The 17,432-nt window shown below is 40.8% G+C and overlaps 1 protein-coding gene across 1 annotated transcript in view; it reads right to left on the bottom strand.

The window, feature by feature from the left end:
- PAFAH1B1 (platelet activating factor acetylhydrolase 1b regulatory subunit 1) overlaps positions 1-16,601 on the bottom strand; it is a 38,111-nt gene extending 21,510 nt beyond the window's left edge. The window contains exon 1 of the mRNA XM_050908735.1: positions 16,478-16,601. The gene's annotated coding sequence lies outside the window, so the exon portion shown is untranslated. The remainder of the gene's footprint in view (positions 1-16,477) is intronic.
- Positions 16,602-17,432: the final 831 nt, after the last annotated feature.

Genomic DNA, 17,432 nt, shown 5'->3' with positions numbered 1-17,432 from the left:
TGTCAATCTACTTCAACTGGACAGTTTTAACGTTCGTCAAGGCGACATCACCAAAATAATTTTAGCAGCACTGCCTTTTGATTTCTGCACTGCAGGTACTCCTTTTGTAAGCAACATGATTATGAAAAATGCTGAAGATAGCATTTCTTGCATACCTGACAAGAGTCTGTATATAACACATAATTTACTCAAGCTGTTTAGCAAGTTTGACCAACCAGCTTTTAGCAACAAGATAAACTGAACATGACAGTACACAAAGACTTAGGAGATAGGAGTTGGGTTTGTAAACTTTCTACCAACTACTTCAGGAAACACGTGTTCCCACTGCCTCTTCCCTACTGTTTCTCCACCAGACATACAGGTACGCAAGGTTCACTGTAAAAGTTGGATAACAATTTTGGTAAGGAGCCTGTTTTAAACAAAAGCCTTTCTTATATGAAAAAATTAAAGAAAATACTAAGCTTATATCATTAACGTCTACTTATCCATCACAGGGGATCAGGAGCTTGTTTCTAAACCTATCTAGGCTCTGCTGTCTGCTTCAAAATAAGCTTAAGCTGCAAGTTGCTTGTATTTCACTCTGCTGGTGGATTTTCCATGTCAAATGCTGTACACCGTAATACTGCACTGCAAGCCGTTTAGGACAGGAGCACTCTAAACAGGCAAGACATTATTTAATTAGTTTGACCTCTTCCCTAATAGCTATTTCAGAAACAATTCAGTAGAAAACTGATAGCACAGGCTGCATCCTTTCAGAGAACTGAAGCAAACATTTCACTTGTTCTTGTCCCATACCTCGCTTCCTGACAGGTAAAGAGACAATTGTTTTTCAATAGATGCATCTTGTTCACCACACAGTAGGAGTACTGCATACAAATTAATGGAAATTTAGTTAACATAAAAAAAATAATCTATTGAAATGATCAGAAGAAGTGCCCTCTAGAGGGCAATGCTGCTATAAATTTAAGTACTGAAAAAGAGGCTTATAATGGCTGAATCTCTGCACTTCAGTATGAACATAGCAACACTTTCAGCAGCGATAAACATTGTGGAGAAGAACAAAATATGGCTCTTCTTTATACACAGAAGCACTGTTTGAAGCACTGAATAGCAGAACACAAAGATACAAACTTCCAAAATCTGCTTGTAGTATTACCATGGTAAAAATCACGGTGTGAAAACCAGAAGGTGGTTTTTGCATTATGAACTACCACTAAGCAGTGAATGCCTTGTAAATCCAGCATCAGTGCAATAACTCCAGTATTTTGTCAACTTTGTCACTGCATCTAGGAGATGCAACTATAGCACTTGCCTAAAAATAACAGCAACTGTGTTTATAAGGCGATTCTTGACATGTCATCTAGTTAGAAAGGCTTTCCCCCCCTCCAAATGTAAAGTAACCCCAAAATTCTCCTCCTGTATCCCTAACACTTAGCAACACCTGGCCTGCTCCATCGCTCTAACTCTGAATTGTTATTCATAAACAGATCTTAGTAGATAAATTTCAACAGCTACAGGGCAAAGCAGCTATTTCTATTAGCAAATTACAGCTGATCCACAATAAGTTACCAATCAACTGATCTACAGTATCTCACTTCTCTGAAAAGTGTCTGTTCCAAGCACCCTTGTCAGTATTCCTGACTTTTTAACTACAAAGGCACCTGAATATAAGGCAAAGTATTTTTAGGGTAGCCTCCTTCATATACACCCTTTAACAAAAGACAAAACAAAACCAAAAGAATGAAAACAAACAAAAACCACCCCCCAAACCCACAAACAAACAAAAAAACCCACCCAAGCAAAAATGTCCAAAACCAAAAAGCCCCAAAGGACCCAACTTTAATTATACACCCGTGCCACTTCTAGAAACACCAGAGAATGCATGAACATTGTCCATGTGCATCGCCTTTTCTTTAGCTAGAGAAGGCTTTGTGACATACAAAACTCAGCGGAGCAAGACTAACCAGTCCTCCTCCATTGCCTATCAAGGTTTATAGTCACCACTGTGTTACACGCACACCCGCGAACAACCTCAGTAATGAGAGGAAGCAAGTGTTCAAAGAGAACCCTTGGGGAAAAAAAACAACACAAAGAAACAACACCTGTTCAGTACATCTTGCCTGAAATCGGTCATTTTTAATATCAGCAGCTTACTGCGAATAAGGCGGTGTCAAGACAGAGCTAGATCTTTTTTGAAAGATGTCTTTGTATGAAAATTTTAATTTGTTCTGTATTAAGTACAGGAAAAAAAAGACTGAACTTAGAGCCATCCATGGAGTAACAGCTACTAATTAAATGTAAAACAGGATGTGCCTTTTATTAATAGCCCCCACTTACACTGCAATGTGTTTTAGTTTGTAACTTAGGACCTATTTGATTACTTATCAATATATAAAAGCATATATAAAAGCACCGAGTGGCAAAATTCTGCATATGTACGATCTTGCAACAAAAGTGGGCTACAAGTGTTTTCAGGAAGATCAGTTGTCTTTATAAGCATCTTAAAATTGGGAGCTGGACCTGGCTGAACGCATAACACTGGAACAGGTATGACACATCAAATGGTTGCCTCTTACTCCTCCTGGCAGTACAGTATCTACTCAGTTTTCTAGAATGTACAGGTACCTGGTGGGAGAAGAAACATAGACATTACCTGCTGCAGTTTAGGTAGGCTACTACTTTATGAAAAAACACAAACCATTCAAAAACTACATGCAACATCCTCCTCAGCTCCATTAACAGTAGCATATCCTCAACAGACAACTGCATCTCAACTCAACTGCTAACTTTTCCACTTAGCTAAAGATCAGCTTTTATACTTAGGACGGGGTAGAAATGTCTGAGCAATAAGGATAAGAAATCTAATTCAATCCTTAAGTGCTGTAGGACTGAAGAGTGGCATACTAAAGCATAATCTTTAAAAAAAAAAATTTTAAAAAAAGACAGCCAAGAATCATCACAGGCCAGAATTTTTTCCCTACACAAGCTTCTAAAACATACAGAACTATAGATAAAGAGCAACAAATTGGGCAGAAAAACCCAAAAAGCAGAAGAATCCTTCCTTGTAAGGGAAAGTGGAAACAGCACAGTACAGGTTCTTCTGACTTTCTCATTTAAAAAAAAAAAAAAAAAAAGTGGAAGAGTCTCTGTCTCTTCATGTCTAAGAATCACCTCCCATCTTCCCAAACTGGGATTCAGAGATTCCTTAGCTTTACCACATACAGCCTTTTGCTGGAGCCAGCTGCACTCACCACAAGATTCACCCACACTGCGCTGAGGACACATTTACTCCTATTGAAATTGCTTTGAGGCTCAGAGATTCTGCCTGACATGCATTTAAAGATGGTCCCACCCTGATGGTGACTAAATACATACCTTTTGCAACTGGTTAGTGTCAAGGCACCCAGCTGAGTCTAACTTCACACTTGAAGTGGACATTACAGATCTGATATTGTATAGGAACCACCCTCTTCCTGAGGGTGACTAAGACATCCTAACAATTCAAAAGACAGTTTCTTCTTCCTGACTATAAACAGTAGGTCCTTATACCGATGTATATCAGTGTGGTTCAAGTGTTTCCTAGATTACTGGAAAACTTCACAATAACTGAACAAGAGAGACCTGCCAACCAATCATAAGATGCACAAATAGCAAAATGAAACAGGTTCAGCTATATTTGTTAGCTCTTTGAAACATATATGTAGTAGGTATTCAAAACACAATACCTAAACAGATACAGTCAAAGCAATGAGGTGGGGGGTGGGGGTGGAAATCACCTTGAGGCAAGAGATAGTCAGAATTCCCCTCAGTTCATGATATGTCATGCCAATAAATGATAAGCCGTGGCTCGTACATATTTCTGTGATGGTGTTCATACTTGCTTCAGGAGACATTTAAATATTATTTTTTGCAAGTATTCTCCAAATATAATTGAGAAACAGATTATGCGATCAAATTAACCTTTCAGCATTTTAATCTCAACCTGCCAAAAACGCCTGTTCATTTACCTAAACTAGCATCAAGCAAGAGCAAAGTTACTGGAATTAAAATTCCTAAAACTGCCCATTCTGTACACATAAAAAAATACCAAATTTAGTCTGTAAATTCCTTCAGAGTTCATTATGTTTTTGCTTATCAGAGTACACTGGATGCTAAACAGTACTAAAATTTGGTTTGAATACATGTCTGGTAAAGACACTGTGCCCTGAGTTCGACATTTAGCTTTTATCTATTTCAAGCTGATCATCTACTTTGCAAACCTACAATGAGACTAAACAGAAGTTTTCAAACACACTTGAAGACAGAAGTTTTTAAAATCAAAATCAGCCTGCTTTCTTATTCTTAACTACTAAAATAGTGTTTCTGGACTTAATCCTTGACTTATTGATGACTGCTGTTAATTACTGCATAAATACCCATAGATACCACAGCTCATCCAAGTATTTTAGAGCAGGATGAAAGTTTTGTTATTTTTTGTTTCACCTAAGCCCTTTGTTTTACTATTGTTATGACTTTGTCTAGCAATTTTAATAACTCATTGCTACAGCTTTAATCAGAAGGTTTTACCTGCATGTGGCAGGGTACCATTCAACTCTTTCAAAGTAACACATATATTGTACTGTGACAAAACTGAAGCCACAAATACAGAGGTCAACGAAACCATTAGCTACTAGTTATTAACTCATGATAAAAATTATACCTTCAGTAAGATGCTACATTGGTCCCTGCAAGGTATTAGTTCAGTCAGGGATTTAACATCCCAGAAAGAATGAGGGCTTTTATCCTTTAAACTGCCTTATCGGTATCACACCATGGGAAAGAACTGCACTTGGTGCTTACCCGCTGCCAGCACGCAACAACCAAGCTCATTAACTTCTCCACTAACGTTGCCATCAACAGGGTGTTTCACTTTAAGTTCTTACGAAGCCCTTCCAACTCCAAGCATTTTCATAAATGTATCCTGAGATACCAAACTCTGCCATCGCAACCAACCTTGTCATCTTCCTCAGTATTTTATTAGCAAGATGAGTTCAAGGTTCTCCATCATCTTTCCTCTGCACCCATCAAGCGTGTCAAAAATACTGCTTAGGGATCAACACCATAAACAAATCACTGAAATAGCTCAACTGACTAACAATACCCATTTCTGCTCTTCAGAAACAGTTACAGTAAAAATCACTCCCAACTGAGATATGATCCATCTAAATTGCAGTTTAGCAAGTTAAACAATTATATATTTTATTAGAAACAACATATACACCAGTAAATGTAAAATACATAAATGGGAAATAACATTTGTCAAACTCATCTTTCATTCTGAACGTACGCTTGCTTTGCTAGACTCAGTTGAGCATGCCTCTGTAGTACGAGCAAGACCCAATCTAACATGCATGCGTTCGGATCAGTGCTCTCCTTTCACTGTGAGTATGCTACACAGGAAAACCATCTGTATCAATGCCTTGTTGACTGGCAGTGCTCTGCTACCATAGCAATAAGGTTTAAGAAAATCTACACAAACATCAAGTAGTGACATACAGACAGAGAGCAGAAAGCTATTCCAAGTTCATCATGAACCAGTATTCCTTGCAGACATTTGTAGGTTCCAACCAGATTTTTAAAGTCACCTCAACAAAGCTGCAAAGAGTAATGTAGAGAAAGATGTATTACATTATAAGGCCTTTACAAGTTTCAGTTCAATTTTACAGGCTTCTTTCACAGCCTAAATTACTCTGATTACTTAAGCCAGGGCTCCCGTCATCAAGAAAATCCTCATCAGCACCACGGTGAAAGATGGTCTCACCAACTGGAACTCCAGGCTCAAAATCTTTATCATTCTGGTGATTTAGGTTCTCAAGCCTACAGAAACATTTGCTTACTAGCTACTACAAAATACAGTCAATCAGCCTTAATACATTCTTAAGCACTTTTCCCATCTCCCATAATTCCCACAGGCACATTCGCCCCCCCCCCCTGTATTTTATGTTTTCTCTCTTAACTTTTGAATTTTTATGCATTAAACCAAGAAAATCAGTTTCAACATCATTCCTTGGTTCACAACATCGGCGGCAGCAGCAAACAGTTAAATACATCAGCACCACCCCAAGTTCACCCTGCTGCCGCTGTCTAGCAACCTAACAACTACTGCTGGCCAATCTGTTATTGCAGATCTTGGAATACATGTTCATAGCTCCTCCAGGAACTTAAAAATAAATTAATTAAATTTCTGCAGTTTTAATGACTGTTGCTTAGGCTCCATAAACAGTCTTCCCCACAAAAACACAAGCTATGTACACTAAACACATAAACGTAGCTCATTATACGCAAAATTAGAAGAGATAGATGGCATAAATTACAGAGTAAATGTATTAGCAGATACAGAACAGACCAACACCGTTCAACTCCGAAAGCTTACCAAAGAGCTGTGCACTGCTGTGCTTTAAGAACAGTAAATTTTTGCTTTTTTTTTTCAGAATCCTAATACCTTAATAAACTCAACTACAAGACTATTTGTTTTATAAGTAGTATTATGACAAAATCATGTATTTAATAATATTCTACAAGAATGTTTCTTTGAAGGAGACAAAATCTGAGATCACGTTCTCAGATTGTCAGGTTAGGTATGCCTAGTACTAAGTACTTGGGTGTTAAAAAGGGATATAAGCCATTACGAACACAAGGAACACACAATTGGGTTCACCTTATGAAATCAATTAGAGTTTTAGATTGCTCAGATTTAGCTTCAAATTTAAATCTTAACTGCAATCATTTAAAATTCCAACCACCTCTGTAAAACTCAAAACAGTCTTGAGTGTCCAGCCACATGCTACCAGCTTTCAAGCTGTTTCTCTAACACATTCTACTGTTCTTAAAAGATGTTTTACCTGCAAGAAAACTCCTTATGTTTTCTTTTGAGTTTGTTAATGTATCTGAAATCCTACTTCAGTTAGCTTCCTTTCTTAGGTAATTTTTCAATCCCAGTGAAAGGCAAGTCACTTATAAAGTGGTAGCAGAGACCAGAGCCACCAAAAAGACTAATTGAATTGATATAATCAGAATTAAATTCCACAATTCTTTAAAGTTGAGACGATCCATTTATGCATTAATAAAGTAGAAACTCTTGTTGCACCTTCTCTTGCTACATGGCTGGCACATTAGATCCTTACAACAGTTTTTCAACAGTGTATCTTGTTTCATAACATATTAACAAGAGGACTTAAAGTGGTTATTTGTGAGTATTTGCAGGCAATTAGAGCTACAGTCCTTTAAGGGAGAACTAGATTAAATGAATTGTTCTCTTATACCTCTAGATTATAATGCTAAATTCTAGCAAGTCTATAAGCAAGTATATAAGAACACTTCCTTTTAATCTGGAGTAATTTTTAATGGTCTGATTTTGTTTTAAACCCAGTAAGCAAAAAGCTGGTTTATCAAACTCAAGCCACAGAACAGGACAACTCTTCCCACAAATGTACTCTAGAAACAGATTCCATAGAAGCTGCCATTTAAATATGATTCTAATTAAAAGTGAAGTAATATCCATATTTCTTGGGCATAGCTACTATGACCTGAAAAGGTTTCTTAGAAATCTGTCTCCATCTATCTGTTGACAGGAAAGAAAAACGGTAACAATTAAAATAAAACATCCAGTTCCTTTTTCCCCCCTTCATCTCACCCCCAGTTACAGCAGAAAAGCACATATACCATATAATCACAAGAGAACAGCCATGCAGTTGTTCTTACAGTGTGGCAAACACCCCTTATCCTAGAAAATGTTAGAATTCATCACCTGCTAAGCCAGCAGGGATGAGTCGAAGAATACCAGAAAGCTACTCATAAATGAGCTGGGCTAATCTTTTTTCCACTTTTCAGCCTACATCAGTAAAGCTAACTGAAGGATTACGAAGAAGCGAGCTCCAACAACTATTTTATTTTGGAAAAACAAACCAAGAAGCAAATCTGATCTGAGTTACAACTCTGAGCCTTATTTTTAATTCATGTTTAGCAAGCCTGTTATTCTGCAATTAAGTGAAGTCTTAAAATGCCCATAGGTCTTAAATACAAACGCTTTGCCAAGTATATCAATACAGTATTACACATAATATAGCATTTTGTGCAGTGTTTGTTCACATTTTGCAGTAGGTTACAAAAAACATTTTCCACTTCAGTTCAGTTAAAGGTTTATCGTAGCAAATACATTTTTAACACAAAAAATTGAAAAGTCCTATGCCTGTTTTCTTATCCATTTCACCTACTTCTACAGGTTAACTGAATTGACTTTGCTAAAAATCTGATACTGTAGTTTACTTCTGAAAATAATTCAACAATAAATCCATGGGGAACTAGAAAGCAATCTATAGCAGATCAGATATAGTGCCTATGTTCCAAAGGCTTGGAATGGAGGTTGTAATTACATCTAAAAAATAAAGCTAAGAAATGTCATCAAGATGCTATAAAACAGGAGCAAGTTAACTACTCTATACTGCACATTCCCTAAATAAATGCATTTCTGTCCTAATTAGAGATGTGCATTTTGAAATAACTTATATGCCTATCTACTTTTCCGTATTATTTCAAGTTACAATCACTACTTAACAGATCACTGGCAGTCACTACCTACCTTTAGGACTGTAAAACAACAAAAGACATTTTTGGTCTTGTTACCTTCCCAGGCACCAACACTATGTGACTTTGATACATTTGGACCAAATTTGCTATGAAAATATTTTTTTGGGGAAAAGAAGTCTTTAAATTAATTCAATCTTGACATTTATCCTCCCTCTATCACTTCAGTTTTGCAATTCTGACAGAAGCATGATACAATTAACTCTCAGAAGAAACATCTCAAGCACATAGTCACTACATATCATTTTAGTGCCTCTAAGCTTCTTCCAGGTCAGAGCTCAAGTTTGTAGTCTACATGTAGACTTTGGCAGAAAACAAGTGAAAACATCCTTCCTCTAGCCTGCCTGTTCAGTTCTGTGTGAAAATGCAGGTAAATTTAACTACCAATAAATGAACAACCTGGAAAAAAGCAGGCTGCAGTAGAAAAGAAACCTTTAAGATGTGTGAAGAAGTTACATAGAACTCTGTACGCTGTTGTTTCGTATGTTGTGATAGTGATATGATAGCAAGCAATTATTTCACAAAATTAATTTTAAATTCATATTAACCCCCACTGCGTTTTCACTGAACTTCACCGGAAACCTGAATGACTTTTTGGTCAGACACGGGTTAGTGAAATTGGGGGGGGGGGGGGGGGGGGGGAAAGGTGGTGGTGTAGAACAACGAGACCAAGGGAGAAGGGAGGAGGAGGGTTAGTGTTACAGTGGGCTAAGGTATTACAAGCTGCTACTCTAAACTTGTTCAGAGAAACGCGCAATGCACATCATGGTTTATCTGGATGACTTCAGCAAGATATTTTTCAAAATAATTTTTGCTAGGTCAAACAATACACACACATTTTGTGATAGCAATTCTAGAACACTGTATTTAAGCTACTTTCTCTTAGCCACCAAGAGAAGAGTGCTTGTACTCAGAATAGTTTCTTACGGTTGGTCAGCAGTCATGCACTGGATTTGAACTTTGTTCTTTTCAGTTCTTCCCCCATACTTCTCTGGCTTGAAGAATTAAATAGTAGACTTACAACTGTAACAGAAGTCACAGGACTATATTGAAATTAAAATATTTCAATTATTAAACTGCCTGCTATATTGGAAATGTGATGTTAACAAAAATGATTGTGAACTGATTGAATTTATATATGAAAAACATTTGGTAGGAAACTTGAAGGAACACCTATGTCAAAGCTTTAGAAACAGGAGAGGGTCAAAACCACAAAGAAATCCAAACAAAAATTCAGACAGAACTTGCACTCTTCAAATCATGAGAACACTCCGTTAATCCTTTAGCCGTTTTCAAAGCTTGTTGACCAAAATGGCTTCAGCATCCCTTCTCAGAATCCCTACATCTCCCATCTATTTGCACATGCAGTAACTCTCCTGCTGGAGCGAGTAACTGCTCTCCCTGGTGGAAGGTCCCTCATCTAAGCCAAGAGAGCAGAAGACAAACACAGAATTACTTCTCTTACTGCTGAAATGGAAAACACCTTCCCATGCGGAAGCAATGTCAGACAGCACAAAACAGGGCCAAGAAAGACCAGACACTAGGCAGCAGACCACGTTATTCACAACCATCTCAGTTCTCATTTTGTTGATATATAAATTTGTGATTGTGATGTGCTGTGGTACTGGAAATTATCTACCATTAGTACTCACCCCAGCCTTACTAGTGTGACAAAACCATGAAAAAGATAAATTCCAAATTTGTTGGAATAGTGTTAGCTATTCACAGGATTTTATTACAAAAATGGCATGCCTGATGTTAGAACTTTAACCCCATCCTCACTGTCTGCTGCGGATGAATACTAGGGTCAGAGCTCCTCTGTTAAGCTTCCACCAATCTAGTTTGTGCTTGCTGCCTACAAATCCAGCTGAGTGAGAATCAAAACACTTCCACCATTACTGATTTAATAGACACCGTCTGTTTCAAAATACATATACACATTCACATTAATGACATCATCCTCTTACTAGACTGTAAAGACATTAGCATTTAAATAAACCAAATTGTTTATCTGATCTTTTTCTTCAGCCCAAAAAACAGGTGAATCAAGCACAAGACAAACTGCCAACATTGCTCCTTTATGGAAAAAACAGTCATTTATCTACAGGTAAACAGGTTAGGTGTTTCTAGCTGATCTTCCTCTAGTCTTAAAGAAGGATAAACCTAACACCTTTGCTTTAGTATTAAGCTACCTCCATGCAGAAAAACAAGGCAGAGGCAATCTGCAGGGGTGTGGGGAGACCTGTCTAATTAAACCAAAAGAACTTAAGATTTTTAAGATTTCTAAAGCACAATAGGAACAATTAACACTGATACCAGAGGGAAGGTATAAATAATCTCAATCACGAAGGCCACTGCGCTATCTCAGCTGTAAACTAGTATGGCATCATGCCATAAAACCTGTTACCTTTAGTCCTACCTCAAAGGAGGTATGCCAGCTGACTCACCAACAAGCACTGGAGAACAAGAGGTAATTCAGAAAAGTGTATCTACAAACTCACTCAACAGGGACCTATTTAACAACGGATCTGAGGAAATTACAGGACAGACATTTGCTGCAGCACCACCTATAAACCTCAACCATGATGGATTGTCCCGTAACTGGAAACACCTTTTCAAGGCTGCAGCAACTAGTTACTGGTTAAAAGTATCAGGTAAGTCTTCCAGAATCAACGGAATCACAACCACAAAGATGTATTTATTACATTTATTTAATCACAATCCTTATCCAAAAGTCCATAAGCAGCCAAGTCAAACTGCTGGGCTCTCTCAGAAGCAGTACCAATAAGGAGGAAATGGCTAAAGTACTTCTAAATGTATTAACTAACAACTACTTTGAATTCATAATGTTGATTTTTTTTTATATAGTTATGCATGCATCAGTGCTCTTGATACTGCTTAGTATGACAATGCTGTACACACATGACTTGCTTTGAAGAGGATTGTATGTTTATAGTACCGATGAAACGGATCACAGCACACACTTGTTTTGTAAGTAACATTTTTCTTTGAAATTTCCTTAACAGTACATGCCAGTATGAAGTGATATGATAGGTGGCTTCCATGACAGTGAACTAAAAGCAAGACAGCCTAAGTCACACCTATCTAATCCCCTAAAGAGAGAGCATGAGGTTAAACAAAAAAAAAGAATGAGCTTTTAAACGTGCTAAATAAGACAAGCATTGCCTCATTCAAGTCCTGCCTCAATGAGTATTAAGAAGAAAAGGCCCTTCTTTAAACAACTAAGATAAGATATAAGTTAGATATACACATTTGTTGGGGCTAACCTGCAGTACCTAGCAAGTTCACCAGGTTAAAACTAGAACTAAATTATTCATCAGATAAATATCATGGTTCTTTCAAATGTTTGTAGTATGTAATACTCATCAGTACGTCTCAAAACATGGTAGGAATGAGGAAAAGCATTGTTCTAAAATAACTGTAATACAAGAAAAACAGACATTTAACTCAACCTAAGCTAAGGGCACCACAATGAAGCTGACATAATACAGCTACAGCTCAAATCACACCACTGCATTTTCACTAATGGCACAAGCCTTCCGTGCAGAAGATGACCATGTGCGCACTCCTGCTAACTTGGACAGCATTTATAGTAAGAATTCTGAAGAAATAACTTTATGTACTTGAAAACTAGTTTTAAACAGGTCAGGATTATGTCTTAATATAAATGCCTATTTTTAAAAATTTAAATTGAGGTGTAACCTACTCTGTCAGGCAGATCAAAAGACAAAGCAACATCACCCATTAATAAACACCTATGCTCACAACACCCAAAAGCCACATTAGGAGCCCCATTCCCCTTGTGTCAGGTAATAAAGTAGCTCCTGAGAAAGCCATTCAACCCAGGCAAGGCTTAATCAACTGAATACATTTTTAGTAGACAGGTTGTTCTGCCAATGATATTTATGTTCTTATAAAAAGGAGAAAGGAGATCAGTTGTAACTTCATTAACAAATCTGCATGTATAGACAGTACATAACTTACTACTTCTCTATAATAAACCTCACAGAAGAAAGCCAGAACCATTTTGATTAACACACATGGCTCTGATACTTGGGAAATATCTTCAATTGCCATCACAAATTACATGTTATAGGCTGGAAACTCCCCACACCCTATAAGAGATCTGAAATTATTATTAATAAAAATTACTGATTTTTATTGTCCTCTTGATTTCCTAAACTTAGGCCTAAGCAGTTCTTATTTTCAGGCTGACCAGTATTTCAGTGTTCACTTCACAGAGATTTCAGCAGCCCTCCCACAGTCTTAGCCTTCAGTTTAGAAAATGGGCCTGAAGTTCACAAAAGTAGGGGAAAGCTGACCGAAACAAAACTATTCAAAAGCCGCTCCCCTTCGTACCAGAGTAATTTCAACTGCTCTAGTTCATGAATACCAGAAGCAGCTATAGAGCGTTGTAAATAAACTTTGTAACAAACATACACAGTATATTTCTGAGCTATACAGAGGCAGGGGTTTTCCAGCTATTGTTTGCCCAGAATATTTTACAAGAGGGTACAAACACATTATAATTAGCACCGATGGAAGTTGGTTATAGAGTTCTTGAAGAAAGACAAGGTTGGAGTGTTGGGCAAGACAGTCAACAGATGTTAATTCAATAGCTGTCCCATAGATAGCAAGTTGGACAGACAAAAAAGTTGAGAGCAGACAAAGAATACAAACTGAGCACTCAAGGCTGGGTGGAGCACAGGAAACAGTATAGGCAGAGGAGTCAGCAATACACGCAAGAGAGACCTTGCATACAGTCACAAAGGTAAGTATTAATGCCTTTTTCTTTTGTAGAACAGAAATTAACAAGTTACTCCCGTACAGAAAGTAACTGCCATCATTTCAAGGACAAAATCAACCAAAGTTATAAGGAGGCAAGTGTTTTATTGGATTCTTCATTGCTCTTAGCCTGGATACATTTTTAGACACAGGCATTTAGTGAACACATCCACTGAATCCTGTAACATCTACTCTAAGTGAATGAACTACTTCTTATAAAAAAGCCACTACCCTTTAATTTAATTTTGGGCAAATTAAAACCAAACGCAGTCTCATCTGCGGCCATCTACCATCAAAAACTGGACTCCAGAACTGAGACAGGTCCAAGAAAAAGCAAGACCTCAACCTGCTTCAGAATCATTTGTGTTCAGTGTTGTACTTGCTCTGATCAACAGTGAATTCAGGTGGGAATGCCATGAGCCACATCTGGAACAGGAGAGCACTTCTACAAGCCAGCCCTTCCTAGGTGCTTCATCTGATCCCTATTGTATTCCCCAAATCCTTTGTTCTAATGCCTTTCCTACACAACTTTAAGTCTAAGCATCAGTATTACCCCCATGATGCAGCAGTACCGGAGTGGTACAGTAATGCTCTTACAGAGCCATATTGTTCAAAAGGGCTTCCAAAATCTTGAGATGTTATTTCATATGAACTCGGCACATGAAGAAGGGTAATACAATTAAGTCTGTATACTAATAGGAGTTACTCTATTATGGTCACCAGAGAAAACAGGGATTGTATTTTCTTGTGTGCCCACCCATAACCCAGTCTAACCAAGAAGTTACACGAACAAATAACAGCACTAAGCAACAATACAGGGGGTTCTCTATATTTCAGAGAATCTTGTGTGTAAAATACCCACACAAAAATTATAATTCTTATCTAAAGTGTAAATAAAATAAATTCAACAAGTGAATATCTAAGTCAATAAATTGAAATGGTTATCGGACAAAAAAATTCCGGCTTTGCAACAGTGACTGGTCACTTCTCACTGTCAGACAAATCAAGATCCACCCTGCAGAAAAATAAGCCTCAAAACAGAATGCGAGATTTGTTTCATTTCAGAAGGTTCCTGCACCATTAGATTCTTCCCTAAAGAAGAGACTTCATTGTTACGGCAATTAGTATTCCTCCACCCCAGCAAAGGGAAAAAAAAAAAAGCAGCTATGAAAGGGTAATCTAGCCATTTCGCAGCTTTGCCTCCTTACTCCACCCAGTCTCTTCTCTGCTCAATGGCTGCACACAGCATCCATAAACATGGTAATATCAAAAGAAACACACAAAAATGAGATCCCCGAGAACAAGCTAGATATTTGCAATAAATCTTTCTGTTTAAAAATATTTTCTTTGTTTAGTTCCCTAACATAATTTTCCTATTTAACAAAATTACTCTAAGGGCAAATAACATTTTGATAGCAGACCCTCCCTCTTCCGAAAACCAGCCGAATGCTGCACAATCATTTACAAAATGATCATCACTGAATGTAGGTTCTTTAACCCCCATCTCCTAATACTACAAACAATACTGTCATAGGAATATACACTTAAAAGAATCTCCACATAAATACATAATTCAGCCAGGTCAATATGCCCAAACATTTATTTACAGTAAAATAGTGTTTATTAAAGGTTTTTAATACAGCTTAGATTAGCCTTCCACCATCCCCTGGTTAGGTAATTCATTACGAATTGACTTGACCTGCAACAACCAAGCCCTCTGCTGCAGCACTATCAGCCAGGAAATTTTACCAGTGATACTACGGCAAAGAAAGGGAAGGTGTCACGTTATTATTGGTATTGAAGGTCAAGTTTAATTGCATCTACCTTCAACAACAACAACAAAAAAATCTCACACCCACAGAACTGAGTAAACCCTAAACTTTTTAAGGGAGGCACCGCTCCCACCCCCCAACTTCCATCAAAAGCCCTGCCTGCGTATAACCTCCTGCCGAAACAAAAACTCAAGAGTAGCAATAAATAGAGCATTTTAGCAAACTCGATTGCTATTAAAAGGTTTTCAAGGGAAGTCTGTGCGACTGTAGACAACCAGGCAGCGATATGACCCCAAGAAGGAGAGATCAGACCTCCCTCCCCCGTTTTTACTGCAGCTGGTTCTGAAGGTCTGAGCCACCTCCTATCAATGCTCTCCCTGCTAGATCACTGCAGGAAAACAGGGTGGATGTGAAACAAATTCTTAAAATAACACCTACTCCTTTCCCCTGTATTATCAATTCTCGTTTTGTTTTCTGTGCTGCGGCCGACTCTGGAGATCTGGGCCATCTCCTGACAAACGCCTGCCTTGCCCTCGGAGAGGACGGGGGAGAGGAGAACAGGAGGAAACCCTCCAGGAGGAATTCGGGGAAGGGATGCTGGGTATCCTCTCCGGCACACATACACCGGCCTCCTCGCCCCAGACTATTTTTTTTTTATCATTATCCGCGTCTGGCCCATCGCCTCCTCCCCGGTATCTTGCTAAGTCACCAGAAGAAACGAAGCGGCCTAAAGCAGGGGGGAGAACACGAAGGCCGGGAGAACCGGAGCCCACCGCAGGGGCTCCTCTCCCCCTCACCCCACCCCGCTCCCTTGTCTGGCCCACTCCTCCCCCGCGCCCTGTTTTCCTGCTAAGTCACCGGCAGCGAGGACGGCGCTGAAGCCCGGGAAGGGCCGGCGGAGAGGGGAGGGAACCGCGCCCGGCGGCCCCCACCCCACCCCACCCCACCCCGCCGGGGCGCGGGGACCATCCCCCGCCTCGCCTCCCTCCCTCCCGCCCCGTCGCCCTGCCTCCCCCGCCTCCTCCCCGGCTCCCTCCTCACCAACGGGCGCGGCCGCCATTTTGAGAGCGAGCTGGAGAGAAGGAGGGAGGGGGCAGGAGAGGGAGCGGAGGGCGGGGAGCAGGAGAGGAGGGGGGAGAGGAGAGGAGAGCCGCGCCGGCCGCACGGCCCGCCGGGCCCCGCCGCCGGCCGGGACAGCCTCCCGCGGGGGGCGACGGCGGCCGGAGGAGGGGAGGCAGGCAGGGAGGGAGGGAGGGGAGGCGCGGCCCCGGCCTTACCCGAGCCGCCGCCAGCGCCGCCGCTTCGCTCTGCTCTGTGGGGCCGGCGCCGCCCGCCTCTCCCATTCACCGGTGCGGCGGGGCGGGGCGCGGAGGAGGGGGGTCCGGGGGGGTCCCGGAGGCTCTCGCCGCTCGCACCGCTCCGCTCCGCGGTCTGTCAGTGGCGCCCCGGCCGCCAGGAGGGAGGGAGGGAGCGGCGCGGCCCGCCGCGCCACTGCGCATGTGCGCGGCGGGGGCGGGGACAGCCGCCGGCCACCATCTTGGGAGGCTGAGGCGCGTGTCCCGGCGTGCCCCGCGCCGCCCGCCTCCCGGCCTGCCCCGCGCGCGCGCCCCGGTGCGGCCTGCGGGGGCGGCCTGCTACCGGCGCCAGGCCGCGGGCACACCGGCCCCGCCGGCCCCCTTGCTCCCCCCGGTCCCCCTCTGGCACCAGGCCTTGTAGCTCCTTGTAAGTGTTTCTTCCCAGGCGCCTGTGCTCCTTATGCTCCGGCTGCTGTGGCAACCTGCTGCCCTGTCACAAATCCCCACCCCCCACCCCATATCACTGGCGCTGCCATTCTTTTCTTCATCAGCATTTTAATTAGTGATAAAGCTGCGTTAGTGATGTCTGTAAATGGCAAAAAGAAGCTGCAAATACCAGTGAAGAGACTAATGCTACTGGAGGGGCTAGGAAGAGAAAGAAAAGGCGGAGTAAATACACGTTACCTGTATGGTGGAGCTTGGAGGCTGCTTTATGGACTGTCCACTAGTGCTCGCATGACATGAAACGCACAGTATCTGCATCAGTGCTGTGTGAAGCGATGGCGAGAACGGTGAGATGGGGCCCTGCGATGCAGTGCGGCACAGCTTTCCGCCCTGGGTAGCCGTGAAGGAGCTGATGCTGGCTTTGTTCTAACCAAACTGGTGCAACTGCCAAGAAAAGTCTTAAAGCAGAGTTACAGTGCTCCTTTCTGTGGGC

The sequence above is a fragment of the Gymnogyps californianus genome, chromosome 20 (genome assembly GCF_018139145.2).
Source record: "Gymnogyps californianus isolate 813 chromosome 20, ASM1813914v2, whole genome shotgun sequence".
NCBI lineage: Eukaryota > Metazoa > Chordata > Aves > Accipitriformes > Cathartidae > Gymnogyps > Gymnogyps californianus.
Note: the sequence above shows the minus strand (reverse complement) of the source record. Positions and strands in the feature narration are given on the sequence as shown.